Source organism: Mauremys reevesii, unplaced genomic scaffold (genome assembly GCF_016161935.1).
Source record: "Mauremys reevesii isolate NIE-2019 unplaced genomic scaffold, ASM1616193v1 Contig158, whole genome shotgun sequence".
NCBI lineage: Eukaryota > Metazoa > Chordata > Testudines > Geoemydidae > Mauremys > Mauremys reevesii.
The window spans coordinates 63,832-81,389 of NW_024100780.1; the positions used below are offsets into that span (position 1 = coordinate 63,832).

Genomic DNA, 17,558 nt, shown 5'->3' on the forward strand with positions numbered 1-17,558 from the left:
TTTCCCAGAAAGTGAAGACTCCAGACAGAGGGCAAGTCTCCCTGGCACTGCTTCTTGCTGACAGACAGGTCCAGAGCCAAAGAGAGAGTCCAGGGGAAGCTGGGAACAGGAAGCATGGGCTGGGGGGTTCAGTGGAGTAAGGACCAGGAAGGGCAGGGATATCACTGAAGGCAGGATCTCAGCAGCATTAGATGTCAGGAAAGCACATCCTGCGGCATTAGGGAACCTAGCGAGTCAGGTATAAAGGGAGGGAGCATAAAAACCACTGTGTGTGGAGAAAGTTGGCAAATTAGATGGTGTAGTTCAAGAGCCACAGCCCAATTCTTCTGCCAAAGGAGAATGTGAAAAATAAGAATCAGGCCATGTGACTTCAGGAGGGACAAATTCGAAGGTCCAAAGAACATGCAGAGAAGAGAGACGGCGGCTCTTGCAGGTGGGGATGGAAAAGGAAGAGTCTCCGTGGTTCATGGAGCCAATTAGTTCATCTTATCATTCATTGATCATTGTTATGGTGATCTCATGTTATTTCAGATGTAGTCACTGTGTACGAAATAGATTTAAGTTGTAGGTAGAAACAGAAGTAAGACAGGTAGAGCCCTGCACGGATACAAAATTTATATCTGCATCCGATCTGTGATCCGCAAAAATGGTCCATGGATATCTGCAGATTTTTAGGGCTCTAGGAACAAAATTTGTACCCACAGCCGATCCACAAAAATGGTCCAAATTCTCCACCTGGAGACGTGATCAAAGCGAAGGGCTAAGGCAATGAATCCTAAAATCTTCTAATATAGGCTGGAAGGGACCTCAAGAAGTCATCTACTCCATTCCCATCGCCCTGTGGCAGGATCAGGTGTAAATATGCCAGAAGTTTGTCTGACCTGTTCTTAAAACCCTCCTGGGACAATAATTCCACAACCTCTCTTTGTAATCCATTCCAGCACTCCCCTATCCTTATCGCTGGAAAGGTTTTTGTATTACCCACCCTCAACCTCCCTTGCAGCAGATCAAGCCAATTACTTCTCCTCCTACCTTCAGTGGACGTGACGAACAATTAATCACTGCTCCTTATAACAACCCTTGACATATTTGAAGACTGTTCTCAGTTCCCCACTCACTCTTTTTCAAAACTAAACATGCCCAGTTCTTTCAACCTTCCTCATAAGTCATGTTCGAGGACCAGGAGGGCGCTTTTTCCTTCTGAATGGAGACGCGCAAGGTGAGGTCAGAGAAAAGGATGTTGGAGTAACTGAGACAGGAGAGGATGACTAAGAGCTCTCGCTGCACGGATGGATAGGAAAGGCCAATTGTTAAGGATATTACGCAAAAAGAAAATGCCAGGTGTAGGCACAGCCGGGATAGGAGGCCCAGAGGGAGCTCCGTGACAAAGGTCTTGCACAGGTAGGGGCCTGAGTGACAGGCAGCACAATGGTGCTGTCTGCGGCGGTAGAGAAAGAAGGTGGGGGGAGGGCTTGGGGGAAATATTAAGAGCTTTGCTTCAGCTGTTGATCTTTAGCTGATGGCTGGACATCAGTGAGGAGATGAGAGAGAGGGGCTGAGATTTCAGTTGCGACAGAAGGAGACAGGCCAGGAGCAGAGAGGCAGAACTGGGAGTTAGGCGCACAGAGATGGTAGCTGAATGTGTGTGTGCGGATGAGATTCCCCAGAAATAAGGTGCAGAGGAAGAAAAGAAGAGGCCCAAGGACAGAGCCCCGTGGAACCCAAACAGAAGGCTGGAACGGGGGTCAGCCGGCTCATTCTAAAGACACTCTAATGCAGCGACTGGAGGAGGAGAAGGATGTGACTCTTCATGGACCTCTTGATGCCACCTGGCAGAGGGCACAGGGTGCCTAATGTTTTACTGGGATCCCACAGACCAGGTACACGCATATTAGTTCACCCAAAGGTGGCGTGTCAGGTGTCTGTCGAGGAACTAGTTAGGTAGCTCTTAGGTAGCTCTTAAAAGCTTTGCCAGTCCAGCTCTATTGTTTAAGGCTGTGAAAAAGTGCCCACACGCATGAGCACACACACACACCATCCAACATGGCTCTGCTGGCCAAAGCTCAATTACAGACACAGCTATAGCGGCAAAAGCATCCATTTTTTAAAACAGGAAACTAAATGCTCATAAGCTACATTAATGCAGAGTTAAAGTTGCCCAGTGCTGTCTCCTGCCTTGCACCATATGGACGGTGAGTAAACTTAAACCTCTGCAGACCAGGAAGTGAAAAGTTAATGTAAACTTTCCCCCAACCCTTAACCCTGTAGCTGGCCAGAACCAGAGAGAAGGTTCTCTGTGGGCCGTGCAAAGGTTAACCAACTGCCACAGGGACTCAGGTATTCAGCTCAATGTAGCAGTAACGGGATGAATTCTATGGTCTGTGGTATAAAGGACGTCAGAGTAGACAACCCAATAGTCACATCCGGCCTTAAAATCTATGAACATATAATCGACTCGAGGAAAGACTAAGACAAAGACATTTTCTGTGCTGTGCTCACAGGTGGGAATCGCAGCATTTATCCGCATGCCGCCAGCTGTGTGCACTGGGCCAGCTGTAGCTGTGACTGGCTGATGGAGGGATGGGTTGCAGCAGCTGGGCAGAGCTGTGCCTGTGCTATGCAGAGAGGTGCATGTGAAACTTGGGGGGCCATTCTGCCTCATATCCGTGCTGAGTGTTGTAGGCTTTGTCAGCAAAGGTGCCCAAGGGTATGTTCTTGCCATGGGGGTTGTCAGTACCCTGGTGGCGTATGTTCGAGTGATCTGTGGGGCTTAGTGAGGGGTAAGTGAAGGCAGCAACTCACAAGGAAAACTCAGGTTGAGGGCAAGGGGTAGTAACACTGTGCAAGTCTCAGCTGGCCTGTGTGCAGGAGGTTCAGTACTGGAGAGCAGGCCAGGGGGAGGAAGCTTCTGTTTGCTATGATGGAGTTAAACCCGAATATTATCTTAGCAAAGAGAAGAACATGTTAGACATTCTGCTGTACTGCTCTGTTCCCAGAGCACTCTGTAACAGGGGAGAGGGCTAGTGTGGGTGTCTCTGGCATGTCGGGGTGATGCTGAAACAGGGCAGAGCAGAGGTGCATTGGGGGAGTGGCATGAACCTTAACTCTGCATTTCTCCTTCTAAAAACCGAAGGAACAGGAACCCTTACCCAGCGAGGTCACATTCTCACAGTTCTCCTGCATGACCTCCCTGTAGAGGGCTCTCTGAGCGGGGTCCAGCAGAGCTCCCTCTTCCCTGGTGAAATACACAGCCACCTCCTCGAAGGTCACTGGCCCCTGAAAGAGCAAGAGCCCAACACTCAGTACCTGCTGCCCCACTCACAGCCCCACTATTCATGGAGGAAAGGAGCCAATCAAATGGAAGCTCTGAAAGAGTCAGCAGAGTCCTATCCCCATACTGCTGAGAGCAGCCAGGAGACATCTGGGTGAGAGGACGAAGTGAGAGCCCCTTGTCTCTCCCAGCAGATCCACCACAGACCTACTAGCCAGAGGCTGATACAGGAGATGGAGCCCCCAGTAGGGTCCAGGCACAGCCCCATGGTAGAGAACCCAACACCCTCCCCACTGCCAGCAGCTGGATGTGAGGGGCCGGGACATCTTCCCTACAGCTCCCTGCTGGGTGCCCCCTTTCCATGTCACATCAGCCCCTGGCTAGCAGGCTGAGGGGTCAGCACTGGAAATCTGGTCAGTTTTCCCAGCCCTGCCCAGGGAGTTGCTTGGTCTGTTTCCTGTTTCACAAATTAGGGAATTTTCTCCCCCAACACCCAAGTGTTTGTTCCAAGGATCTAGGCCCATGTTAACAAGTCCCAGCAGGTTTGTCACACCGTGTCCCCACTCCCTATCCTCACCCAGGGTATTCCCTGTCCCCCTCCAGACCTAACTCCCCAGAAGTTGCCACCTCTTCAGTATTTCCTGCCCCTCCACCTCCAGCAGGAACCCACCAGCAACCCCCCAATAACCCCTACCTGAGCTGGCTCCACTGCAGCCATTTCTCTTCCCTGTCCCATGGGAGGCTGGGACGAGCTGGAGCGAGAGGTGGGCGTCGTTCTGCAGCCTGGCAGGGCGAGAAGAGCAGTTGTGGAGGTTTCAGAACAGGCTTCAGTTCATTTCACATCACGATTCCCCAGGCCCTTTCCCTGGGGACAGAGATTGTAGATTCTGCCAGGCTGGGAACATGCTCAGTCCCCACAGTGCAGCACAGACCTGGCCCCTGGCCCCTCCTTTCCCCCTTGTGCTCCCCCAGCAGCAGTAACAAACCAAGACTTTTTGAAGCCCTCCCAGCAACAGGGTGTGAACCAAACCCTGGACCAGACCAGACCCCAAGGAGCCCCCTGGGGGGGTCCCCCTGACCCTGCCCCCAGGGCAGCGCACTCCTGCCGCAGGGGGAACAGGGAGAGTCCGGGGCTGGTTCTTCCTCTCTCTGCTCCTCACCTCGGTCACAGGGAAGTGACCCTGGGCAGGGACGCTGCAGCGAGTGTGCCCGGGGTCAGAGATCTGGGAACCTGCCCCCTCTAATTTCTCCTCACACCCTCTCCCGTCTCCCCCTCCCCGCCCCGGGCTGGGAGCCGGGGTCACCGCCCCGTTCCCGGGGGCTCTCCCCGCGGCTGCCCCGCTCCCAGCTGCCCCAGCCCCTTCCCGTGCCCCGCAACCCCCCCCGCACCCCACTGCTCCCGCGTCCGCGGGCGGGAGCTGCTGGCCCCGCCCCCCCACTGACCCCGGGGGAGCAGCGGAGCGGAGCCTGCCCCGCAAACAGCTGATCGCAGCTGCGCCCAGGCCGCCCCCGGGGAAAAGCTCCGCGGAGGAGGCGCCACAAGCTGCCGGCAGCGGGTCATTGGGGGGGGGGGCCCGAGCACCCGCCTGCAGCCGCCGCAGCCTCCCCAGAGCCCCCACGGGAGGGGGGGGAGCAGCCTCCCCAGCCGGGCTCAGGGCATTGGGGTGCCGGGGCTCCCCCCCTGCGCACGCCTGGGCCCGGGACACTCACACACACACTCTGCCCCGGGGCTCCCCTGGTGCCCAGAGACCGATCAACCCCCGCCGGCCCCCCGCCCTTCCCCGCCTGCAGCTCCCTCTCCCCTCCCGCCCCGCCAGCCGCACCCAGGGAGCCCCGGGCCCCAGGCTCTGTCCCCACCTGGAGCCCAGCGGGGCCGGGGCAGCTCCTGCTGCAGCTGAGAACAGCGGCTCCGCTCCGGCCCGGGCGGCTCCAGCGCTGCTGGCAGCACGTGGCCACCAGGGAGCAGCTGCTGGGCCCGGGCTCCTGCGTCACAATGTGCCAGAGCCCCGCCCCCAGGAGCTGCCCCGCCCCCGGGCTGTGCCAGAGCCCCGCCCCCAGGAGCTGCCCCGCCCCCGGGCTGTGCCAGAGCCCCGCCCCCAGGAGCTGCCCGCCCCGGGCTGTGCCAGAGCCCCGCCCCAGGAGCTGCCCTGCCCCGGGCTGTGCCAGAGCCCCGCCCCAGGAGCTGCCCCCTCTGATTTGTTCTCCTGCCTCCTACTTCCCAGCACCCACTGCTCCCAGCTGCTCCCTTCCTGTGTCTGCAAACACCCCCCGGCGGGCTGCAGCGCTTGCTGGGGCTGGCTCCAGTGGCTGAAGTTGCCTCCATCTTTGCTCACCTGGGGCGGGAGGGATGAAGAGAGGAGATGGGCCCAGGGTGTGAAAGCAGAATCAGGGGGCAGGGAAAGAAGGACTCTTTGGAAAGGTGGGTTTTTTGCGGGGGGGCAGGTGTGATCCAAATGGAGTCAGAAGAAGTTGGGCAGCAGAGGCTCAGGGGCCTCCTTCCCCAGCACCGCCCCACCCCCTGAAACAGCTGTGGGCCAAAAAGGAAGGTTTGGGGGGAGGGAGAAGAAATGGCCCCCATAGGGTGACCAGATCTCACTGTCACACCCCTCTTCACCCCCTAGCCCCCTGCTGGCCTGCTGCCTCTCCTGCTAGTCAGTCCCCCACCCACCACTCCCCTCCTTTCACCTCCTCCCTCCCCTGCCAGAAACCCCCCTGCCTGCCCCTAGAGCCCCTGCTGGCTCACTGCTCACCTCTGTGCCCACCTGCCATTTGCCCACCCGCTCGCCCACCCGCTCCCCACTTGCCCCCTCAACCCCCCAAGTATAAAGCCTCATTCAAAGACCCAGCAGTCAATCAGTGCAATACCAAAAATTAAACTACTGAAAATGGTGCCCCCCTCCAGCCACTGACGTTTTGGACTAGAAAGCTTTGCCCCAGACATCCCCTTCAGAAGACATCCCCAGACCGGCTGAGGGATACTGGTGTGACCTCACCTGGCAGCCCCCAAAGAAGGAAATGGGGGGACTAAATGGACAGGGCCCCTCTCTAGCTGAAGCCTGGCAAGGTAGGTACGTGGATCCCACCAGAAGTTAAAATGAATAGTGAGGGAGGGGAGGCTCTGCTGGACCTGGGCAGCTCTAGATACAGCACCAGGCACGTAGGAGGATTTCCACTCCTGAACCATGGAAGCAGGAATTGACTTTTCCTTTCCAGGTTTAGCTAATGTTCAGAAAGGGAATCTAGCACCTGCCTTCAAGATTTGAATACCTCAACATTCAGGAGTGCTCCAGCTCAGTTTGGGCAGCTGTTTTCTTCCAAATCAAATATACTGATCCACTGTCATTTGCTGTAGAAAAAGTAGGATAAAATTGAGCAAGAAATGCTGCCCAGGGGTTATTAGGACTGGAATTGCAATTTTCAACAGCCATTGCCTTTTTGCTTGTTTTTGTTTTATTTGTTTAAAAGGAAGACAGTGATATTGCATTGGCAAATTCCCCAGAGAAAGAAAGAGTGGAACAAAAGAATAATAAAGGCACCTCAACTTTTCCTCATTTATGGAGGACAGTCTTATAATATGCATCCAGGTATTCTCCAATCACACACGCTGAAAATTGTTCCACTTTACTGCAGTTCTGTAACCATATGGTAACCAGTCCTGTCTGTGTTCTGTGCACATCCAAAATCCCTGCTGAATGACCCACCCTGGGAGCAAGTTACCAGTGACCCAGGGCTGGGGTGGAAGGAGAGTGCAGGGGTGGGGGAGCCCAGGGCTGGGGTGGCAGGGGGTGTGTCGGTGGGAGAGCCGTGGGGGGAATGGGTGGAGCTAAGAGCTGGGGCAGCATGGGGTATGTAGGGGGGGAGAGCCCAGGGCTGGGATGGCAGGGGTGTGGGTTCGGAGTGGAAAGCCCGAGGCTGGGGTGGCAGGGGTGTGTGGGTGGAGGGGCAGAGCCCAGGTCTGGGGTGGCAGGGAGGTGCAGGGAGCCCAGGGCTGGGGTGGAGGCAGCCACATTTTTTTTTTGCTTGGGACGGCAAAATACCTAGAGCCGGCCCTGCCTCCATGCACCGTGAGGTAGGTAGGAGCGGATCATTATTATCCATACTTGAAAGAGGAGAAGCTAAGGCTGAGAAAGGAGAATTGACTTGTTTTAGGTCACACACCCAGTCAGTGGCAGAGTGGGAATAGAACCCAAGAGCCCTGATTTTCAAACTAAGCCTCGGATCTTGAATTTCATACATTGAATGACCTGAATAAAGTGCTCTCAGATGAGCTCCAGACCACAACAGTGCACAGGAATTATTCAGCAAGTATTTGAAGAGAACTGCAATAATAGAGAGAATCGTGAACTGCTCAGAGACCATTAATGCAGAGAAGCAGCAAAATTAGTCAAACACAGAACTGGTTCTGACTTATTTCCTTGGTCTTAAAAGAGAACAACAAGGACCTGAGTCTCCTCCCTGTCAATAACCCCCTGCTCAGCCAATCAGGGTAGAGACTGAGGCTGAGGGTTCTCGCTGTTTTCTAGTAAAATCACGAAAAGGGAAGGAGAAAACTCGAAAGAGGTTCCTCCTGGCGCTCACGGCCGTGAACCCGAATACTCTCTCAGTCCTCAGAGAGAGACCTGGAGAAGGAGACTTGCTGAAGCAAAGCCACAGGGGTCTCTGAGGTTTCCCGGGCCCCTGGCCCCTGTCCTGCCTGGCTGATGTCAGCATCTCTCTGTGAGGTCACCACCTCCCCACCACCTTGGACCAATAGTCTGAGGTCCTGCAAAAGGCCTTTGTGATGTCACTGCCACACCCCTCCCTTGCTGTGCCAATGTCCTGCCCCTGGCCAGGCACTTTGCAGGTTTGAGCTACTCCCTGTGGTCACCCCACTCAAGGAGCGTTCGTTCTAGGCAGCAAGCCGGCTAGACAGGGAAACATCAGACGCTGCTCCTAATGCTACACTCAGTTTGTCAGAAATTGGTCAACTTTATGGCCAGAAGATACCATTAGAGCATCTAATCTGATCCCCTGCTTATCACAGGTCTCCTGTAGGACACAAGAGCTACTTTTGGGGCAAACACATTCCAGAAAGGCATCTAGTCTTCATGAAATGACATCAAGAGATGGAGAATCCACCACTTTCCTTGGTAGCTTGTTCCTGTGATGAATCATCCTCGCTGTTGAATATTTGTGCCTTAGTTGTAATATGAATTTGTCTCTTTTCATCTTCCAGCCAGTGGGTCTTGTTATGCCTTTCTCGGCTTGATTCAAGAGCCCTTTAATACCCAATCTTTTCTGTCCATTAAGGCACTTCAACACTTCAATGAAGTCACCTTTCAATCTTCTTTTGATAAGCTAAACAGGTTGAGCTCTTTCAACAGCTCAGTAGAAGGCATTTTTCTCCAGCCTTCAGAACATTTGGTGTCTCTTTGCTGCCCCAGCTCCAATTTCACAACATCTTTTTCAAATGAAGACACCAAAATTGGAGGCAGTATTCCACTATCAGTCTCACTGATGCCGTGTCACCTCCTGTGATGTTATTGACATAATCTGTAACTGTATAGATCACCCTTGCGACCGCTGTTCTATAATTGCAGCCAATATTGTAGAAAGGTTGTCGTGTAAGGGGTCTATGGAGAGGTTCTGATTGGCTGATTATAATGATGATATCTCTAGATGTGTATCATTTTGTAGTTGACGTTATGAATATTGGCTCTATGCTGCCTGTATTTCAAACTTGTGCTCTGCTTCCGGGGAACACCCCAGACAAGTTGGTGTCAGTTCTGCCTAGCCTGCTTGATGGCCCATTAAGGACCATCAACTACACAATCGCCCCATTGAGAGAAGGCAGATACGCCTTGTGACTCAGCAATGTGTGCAGGGACCTGCCTATGGACAGAACTCGAAGGTTTTTCTGTGCCACGTGCTGGATAGAGTGTCCTTGGGACAAAGAAAGTAAAGACAACATGGGAAGAGGCTAGAAAAGGCTGATGCCTCGTCTCCATCTTGTTTTCAATCCTGCTTCATACCTCTGGAGGGACTTTGCTACAAACTGAAGCTCTCTACAAAGGACTGAATGACCCATCCCAGCTGGGGATGTTCCGGAGACTTGATTTGAACCTGCAGTTTATTCTATCACTGCTACAAGCCTGAACCAAGAACTTTGCCATCACTGTGTGTAATTGATACCTTTAAAAATTTTAACTCACATCTCTATTTCTTTCTTTTTATGAATAAACCTTTATATTTTAGATGTTGTAAGGGAACAATTCAGTGTTATCCAAGGCCTTGTAGGCCCAGGCCTCATGTCAAGCTGCCAGGGCCAGCCAGACAAGTCAAGCAGGGGGGCACGGAGGAGACAGTGGTAAGTCCTAACAGTCCCCGACTGAAAAACAATTTTGTAATATCCCCTACTGTAAGCACGTAACCGCACAGAACAGATAAGTAAGAACAGGAAAAGCCTAATATGGAAGAAATTTACTCCTGCTCCAATCAGCATTAACTTTGCAATTTTTTTTGCAAAATAATAAGGAAATGATGTATGTAACTTGCATATTACGATTGTTGTTTTAAGCTTTATAAGGCTGTCTGTAACCAGCTTCGGGGAGGCCATTTCCATAACGGTTCTCCCCTGCGTGCTTCTAATCAATAAAAGGCCTCAGGCTGATCTGACTGAAAACACAACACATGGATCAATTTTTCCATAACAACGCTAAAGGATTTGCAAGAGCGTGATTTGTGGGTAAGATCTGACTCGTCTATTGACCTGCATCTGGGGCTTGGTCCTTTGGAGTCCTTTGAGAATATTTTTTCTTTTACTGGGGTATTGGTTTTCATAACCATTCATCCCCATAAGGAGCGGGGCTGGTGGTGATAGAAGGGAACTGGAATAGCTGAGGGAATTGCTTGTATGACGTCTGATTGGCCAGTGGGGTGAAACCAAAGTCCTCTCTGAATGGCTGCTGTGACGTGCTTTAATAGTAAAGGACACCCAGCCTCAGGCTCTGACTGCCCTGCTCCAAGCAATTTGTCCTGAATTGATACTCTCAATAGTGTCCTGCCAGTGGTCGCAATGTTACAGAGGTCGTCCGGGGTTACAGCTGGGAACTCTCCGAAGCTCAGGATGCGCTTCCTCAGCTAGGGAAGTACGTAACCCATACACCTCCAGGGGGTGTCCCAGTTAGTGGCACCAAGATCACTTAGAGGGAGCAATAAAACATGTCTTCTATACAGCCCTCGCTAACAGCCGGGTGGCTTTTAGTTCATGCTGTAGAGGCCCACACACTAAGCTCCAGAGGTCCCCGGTTCAATCCCGCCCACCACTGCGTTACCAACCTGGATCTGTCAGAATAACAGAGGCAGCTGCCACCCCAAGGAGAGAGCTGCCATGCCACACCCGGCTGAGAAGAGGTACCAGTGAGCTGACACCCTTCAGAGCTTCCTGTGATAAACTGTGAACTTAGGACAATAGTGGGGTGGTAAGAAGTGTTGCCCTCAGAGTGGCCTGGGTCAGAGCCCATGGGAGGCCCTGGGCTCCCCCCCCATCCCACACGCCATCTGCTGCATCCTTCCCCCTAAAAGGGCTGAAGCCCTGACCAAGAGGCAACATCCCCACGAGCAAAGGCCATCACAAGGCATCTGTCTTCGAAAGTTTGCAGAGGATGCAGGAGCAGAAAGGGGAGAGAGGATGAGGGTGGCTCTTGGGAAGCTCTTGTTTACCGCCATCAACCCAATGATCAGATCATTGATGCCTAGAATCTTCCCGGATATGTTGTAATTGATTGGATCTAGGTTTTAAAATGGGTACCACATTTGCAGACGGAGAAATGTCAGGGAGTTGAGTGGAAGGCCATTGCAAGCTCAGCTAATTAGGCAACGTGGCTTATGCCCCATCTAACAAGCTCCTCAAACAATAGCTCCCAGTTTTCATTCGCATTGTTCTGTTTAGTGTTTTTCTCCAAAACACTTTTACTAAACCTTTGGGTCAGCTTTGGAAAGTTGGCCATTTCAGTGCACCAAATATAAATATTGCTGGTGGGGACTGCCCTCTATTGGTCATAAGAACAGCCATACTGGATCAGACCAATGGTCCAGCCAGCCCAGAATCCTATCCTCCCACAGTGGCCAATGCAAGGTGCCAACGAGGGAACCGACAGAACAGGGAATCATCAAGCGATCCACCCCTGTCGCTCATTCCCAGCTTCCAGCAAACAGAGGCTGGGGACACTTCAAGAGAATGGTTTTGTATCCCTGCCCATCCTGGCTAATAGCCAATGATGGACCCGTCTGCCATCAACTTATCTAGTTCTTTGATGGACCCTGTTATAGTCTTGGCCCTCACAGCATCCTCTGGCAAAGTTTCCCCAGGTTGACTGGGTGTTGGGTGAAGAAATACTTCCTTTGGTTTGTTTTAAACCTGCTGTCTATTCCTTTCATCGGGTGACCCCAGTTCTTGTGTTATGAGGAGTAAATAGCACTTCCTTACAGATCCAGACTAACACGGCTACCCCTCTCATACGTCCTTATTTACTTTCTCCAAACCCGTCATCATTTTATAGACCTCTATCCTAGCCCCCACTTAGTTATCTTTTTTCCAAGCTGAAAACTCCCCTCAGTCTTATTAATCTCACCTCACATGGAAGCTGTTCCATACCCTAATCATTTTGGTTGCCCTTTTCCGTACCTTTCCCAATTCCGATATATCTTTTTGAGATGGGGGACCAGCTCCAGTATTCAAGATGTGGGCATACCACAGATTTATACACAGGCAATATGATATTTCTGTCTCGCTAGCCATCCCTTTCCTAAGGACTTCCCAACATTTTGTTGGCTTTTTTGACTGCACATTTTTGCACATTGAGTAGATGTTTTCAGAGAAGTATCCACAGTGACACCAAGATCTCTTTATTAAGTTGTAAGAGCTAATTTAGACCCCATCAGTTTAGATGTAGAATTGGGATCATGTTTTCCCATGTGCATTACTTTGCATTGATCCACATTGAATTTAATCTGCCTTTTCGCTGCCCAGTCACTCCATTCGGTGAGATCCCTTTGTCACACTTTGCACTCTCTTTTGGACATAACTAATTTGAGTTGGTTTGTATCATCTGCAAATGTTGCCACCTCACTGTTTACCCCTTTTTCCAGATCACTGAGGAGTATGTTGAGCAGTGCTGGTCCCAATACAGACCCCAAGGGGACACCACTATTTACCTCTCTCCATTCTGAAAATCAGACCCTTTCTTTCTTGCATTTGAACCAGTTACCTATCCCAGAGAGGACCTTCCATTTTATCCCATTTTGCTTCAGAGCCTTTGGGGAGAGACCTTGTCAAAGGTTTTCTGAAAATCTAAGTATACTATATCCACGGGATCACCTTTATCCACATGCTTGTTGACTCCCTCAAAGAATTATAGTAGATTCGTGAGGCATGATTTTCCTTTACAAAAAGGATGTTCATTCCTCCCCAATGTAAGCGGGGGCAGACTCACCCGGCAGCACCTCCTGCTGGTCATCTTGGGAATTAGCTCTCCAGCCCTCAGAGCACCCTCTGCAGGCCGGTGATCTGCCTTACTGCAGCTGGCTCTCTGTCCCTCCCAGGACACCCCGGTGCCCCTTTTACCCTGGTAATACCCCCTGGCAGTACCCCCCAAAGTTCTGAGTCTCCCCCTCCCAGGGGAACCCCCACCCACTATCCCCACTTCACCTCAGTCTTGGCTACTGCCCAGTCTCCATCCAGCCCCCATTCACTGGGGCAGACTGCAGTATGAGCCACTCACCACAGGCAAAGGGGTTTGGACCTGCCGCCTCTGCTTCCCCCTGGGCTGCCCCATTGCAGCGCTGCACCTATTCAGCCTATAGTCAGGCCTGCAGCCTGGGGCTTTCCAGGCCAGAGCTCCCAGCTCCTCTGGCCCTTCCCCAGCCCTGCTCCCACTCTAGGTGTCTTGCTTAGGTCCCTGCAGCCAGGCCCTTCTCTCACTACAAGCAGAGGGAGACTGAATGGGCTCCTGGCTCACAGCCTCTTCTAGGGGCCAGCTGGGCCTGACTGGGGCATGGCCACAGCTGAGCCTGCTTCCCCCAATCAGCCCAGGCTTCTTGCCCCAGCCCCAGCCCTCTCCTGGGCGCTTCAAGCCCGCAGGGCAGGAGCAGGGAACCACCCGCTACACCCAGCAAAGTCCCTTCTCTGATGGGTCTAATCATTGGGCTCTACAATTCCACCCAATGTGCCTGGTACTGACGTTAGCCTTAGTGGCCTGTAATTGCCAGCTGCATCTCTGGAGCCTTTTTCACACACTGCTCCAGCCAGGGACTCAAGGCCGCCCCAGACTTTCCCTTTCTCCCTTCTGGGAAATCAAGTTCACGTTCTACAAGGAGCTAAAGAAGCCTCAACCCTGCATCTGAGTTAATGTCACATTTCTCACTGCCCGACACAAACAAATGTCATTTCAATCCCAGGTGAGTCCACTTCAGTCATTCCTCAGCCTCATTCCTTCACCCTCCTGCCTTAGCTTAGGGCATTGCGCCACCCTGTGGGCGTTTCATGTCCCTCCTCAGTTTCACATAGACACAATTTCCTTTGCTGTTCAACGAACAGCAAAACCTTTCTGTGTCTCTAGTCTGAGTCAGGGCATTCAACTCCATTGAAACCTTCTCTCCTGCAATGGCAATGGTCAGACAGAGGGGACGTGGCCACCTTCAGTCCTGAGAGTGAGATATTCACTCTCCTCTTTCTTCAAGCTGCTGCTGTTAGTCCATAAAACATGTACCATGGAATAAAAAGCTGAGTTTACTCCAGGGTGAGGAAAGAAAGGAGCCACCAACTCCCCGAAAAATCTCTGTGCCCCAGAGAGAACCTGCCCCTGCTATTGGAATCACTGATGTGCTTCAGCTACAATGGGGAAAGCATCTGCTCTCATGGGGGTATAGCTCAGTGGTAGAGTGTTTGACTGCAGATCAAGTGGTCCTTGCTTCAAATCCAAGTGCCCTCTAATAAGCCTCTCCTTATTCTTTTATTTTTTTAAAAAAAGGAAAAACATTTTCATTTCCATTCTCCATTATGTTCAGGAGCTCCACTATACGAGGATGCTTGAAATGAATGTAAACACTCAACATTTCACTGTCCAAATGCATAAAAACCTAGCAAACCTGCCCATCAGCTGAAATCAGTTCCAAGCCTCTAAGTGTCTAGTTTATGTTTTCCTCAATTAAACAAAGGGATCATATGAATGTACATTTGCAGATCCCTCTTCTCCAGGGCTGTGCTGTGCAGAAGAACAAGAACCACATCCAGTTGGGGCTCAGGAGTCTGACGAGCAAAGGCCACTTGGTGCGGGCTAAAGTCACCAGCACTTTGGCTCCTTCTCATTCAACCAGCAGCTGGGCCCCCAGGACAAGGCATGCGAAGAAGACAGTGGCTGTGAGCAGGAAAATAGCCACCAAGAAGCTGGCTAAAGCTGTCAAGATCCCCAGGGAGGTCACCATGCCCATGTCTAGAATGTACTGACTGCAGCGGGGACCAAAAAGGCAGAGAAAAGCCCTCAAAAGTTCTAAGCTGCCAAGCCCCAGAAGGTGATCAAAATCCTACCTAAAATCAAGACAGGATAAGGCTAATGTCATCTCCAAAGCCAGGGCTAAGAAGGTAACACTGAGAAAGAAGTGGAGAGATTTCCATTGGGATGACTCCTGCTCACCTAATGGCTCTGTTATGAATCACCATGGACCACCCGGAGAGATCAAAGTCCTGCAGGACAAACAGCCCCATGGACAGTATAATGAAGTGGTGGCAGTGGGGGGAAGTGCTGTGTTTCGTGTAACACCTGCCAGGTGAGAGATGCACTGACAGGGCAGCTACCCATGAGCTCATTCTCTTCGATCTGCTTCTGCTGTTATTTCAGAGCCAGCACTAGCGGGAGTGTGTCCCTGTCACTGCACCAGCTCTAGAACAGGCTCTGTCTGCAGCCCAGCTCTGATTAATCCCACTTTTTAATGTATTCCTACTGCGATACTTTCCCAGTTCTCTGCCTCATTCGAACATTCCGGTCAGAGACTGAATATGGGGAGGGATGGACTAATGTGTGTGACATTCGGTAAGTTGCTATCGTATGTGATTGAACCTCTGCTGGAGGTGGGCAGGAGCCTGTTACACACATAAAATAGCTAAGCTTGACCAAACTACCTGCTACACATTCAAACCTTCCTGTACACACACAATAGAAATTGGGGCTCTGAGAAACGGCAACTTTTCTTTAACACAGATCATTGTTTTCTGTACTTCCAGAGGCACTGAAATAGAAGCACATTACCTTTAAACAGCTGGGATTTCATGATCAGCAGCAAAGCCTCTGTAAATTTACCACACACAGAGCTGACTGTTTCTAACTGCAGGGTTAGCCAGACCATTCAGTAACATTATCCCTCTGTTCACAAAGCCATAGGTTAGTGAAGAATCATGAGACTTATACCTACATCCTGTAAATCCATTGACTCAGTGTCTCTTTCCCCAGTTCTGATTCCAAGAAAATAAACAAATTAAAACAACCTTCAGAACTAACATGCTGTGGGAAAGTGGAAATGTTGATAGCTCAAATAATTCAGTTTCTTCTCTGTCTTGTGTGTGTATATCTGCTGTGAGTGTGTGTGTGACCAGTGGGGCATTTTGTTTGCTCCTGGCAGGTTCAACCCCGTCAGATTTGTCTGTGGGGAGGGGCCAGAGAAAACAGACACCCTGCCCCTCCAGGTTGGGGTTAGGCAAAGGAATAACAACCCTGTCCCATAAAAAAACAAAAAATGTTACAGAAACAGTGGTAGAAACAGTGATAGAGAAACTGGTAAATAATCACAATGCCCAGGCTTGAAGTAATCGGAAACACAGAATTCAAAAAGCAAAGCTCAGGGGCTATTTGGGGTTTATTCTCTGAGCTTAGCCATGTGCTATAGCACAGGGAGCACTTTTGGAAGTCTCCCATCCCACAACGGGGGAAAGGAAAAGGATTCTTAGGTTCTAGCACGGATTGAAGGAGGATGGTGATAGGGAATAAGGGAATCCCTCTGACTTACCCTAACTACGTCTGTTGTTGCAACGGGTGAAATGACCTTTTTTCCCCTATCCCTGCCTGTTCCTGCTCTTTGTTATAGTTCAATATATTTTAAGTGCGAAAAATGATGATGAAAATATCTGCTCTCCAGCACAACCTGCAGCAACATCAGAACAACTGGGAATGAAACAATTTGTTCCCCAAGGGAGAACTCGATGACTAACAATTGCTGTGAAATGGGGGAACAGTATAACCGTGATGCTCAGGGTTTGTTTAGACTAGGTAAAGTGATGGGGTTTAGGTCAGGTCAAGGGAAAGCTAATGCCAACCACTGCACCTGGGCTGCACCTGCACTACAATTTTTACATTAAGATCACTAGCAGGCAGCCAACGACATGTACAGTCCTAGTGGATGTCAGGCACAGGTAGTTTTGCCTCAGTGTAGCTTGTTGGGATCAAACCTCTCTCCCCACCTGGAGGTGATGAACATTTCTGGCCAGAGGAACACACTCCTGTGACTCAAAGGAAAGGAGTTGATAGAAAAGATCACAGGACTGACCCGAAGAAGGATGAGGTGCAAAAGGCAGAAGCAGGCAACTGATCTGGTGGAGCTGAGAGACCACAGTGAAGATGGTACAAAATCACTATGTGGGAATGAGCAAATGTGATTTTTAAAAAATTTTTGGCCAACCCTAGTGAAGGGATTTATTACAGTTCTCTCTCATGTGGCTTTTCTGATGTCTAATGAGGCTTGAGCGCTGATTGTAGCTTTTCCTGCACTCAGGTGTGATTCTCCTATGTGAGACAATGTTTAAGCTGTGCTTGAAGCTTTTCCCGCACTCAGAGCATGTGTAGGACTTCTCCCTGTGTGGATTCTCTGATGTAAGATGAGGCCTGAATGATTAAAGAAACATTTCCCACACTCAGAGCATCCATAAGATTACTCACCCATGTGGATTTTCCTATGTTCGATAAGGTTTGAGCTCTGATTGAAGCTTTTCCCACACTCAGCGCATATGTAGGGCTTCTCTCCTGTGTGGATTCTCTGATGTGTGATAAGGGCAGAGCACTGACAGCTTTTCCCACACTCAGAGCATATGTAGGGCTTCTCTCCTGTGTGGATTCTACGATGTGTGATAAGGTGAGAGCTCCGATTGAAACTTTTCCCACACTCAGTGCACGTGTAGGGCTTCTCTCCTGTGTGGATTCTCTGATGTGTGATGAGGACAGACCGCTGACTAAAGCTTTTCCCACACTCAGCGCATGTGTAG

General features: G+C 51.0%; 1 non-coding gene across 1 annotated transcript; it reads left to right on the forward strand.

Moving 5' to 3' along the window:
* The first annotated feature begins 14,169 nt into the window (after positions 1-14,169).
* Positions 14,170-14,241, forward strand: TRNAC-GCA. Its single transcript has one exon. It is a non-coding gene; the product is annotated as a tRNA-Cys (tRNA).
* Positions 14,242-17,558: the final 3,317 nt, after the last annotated feature.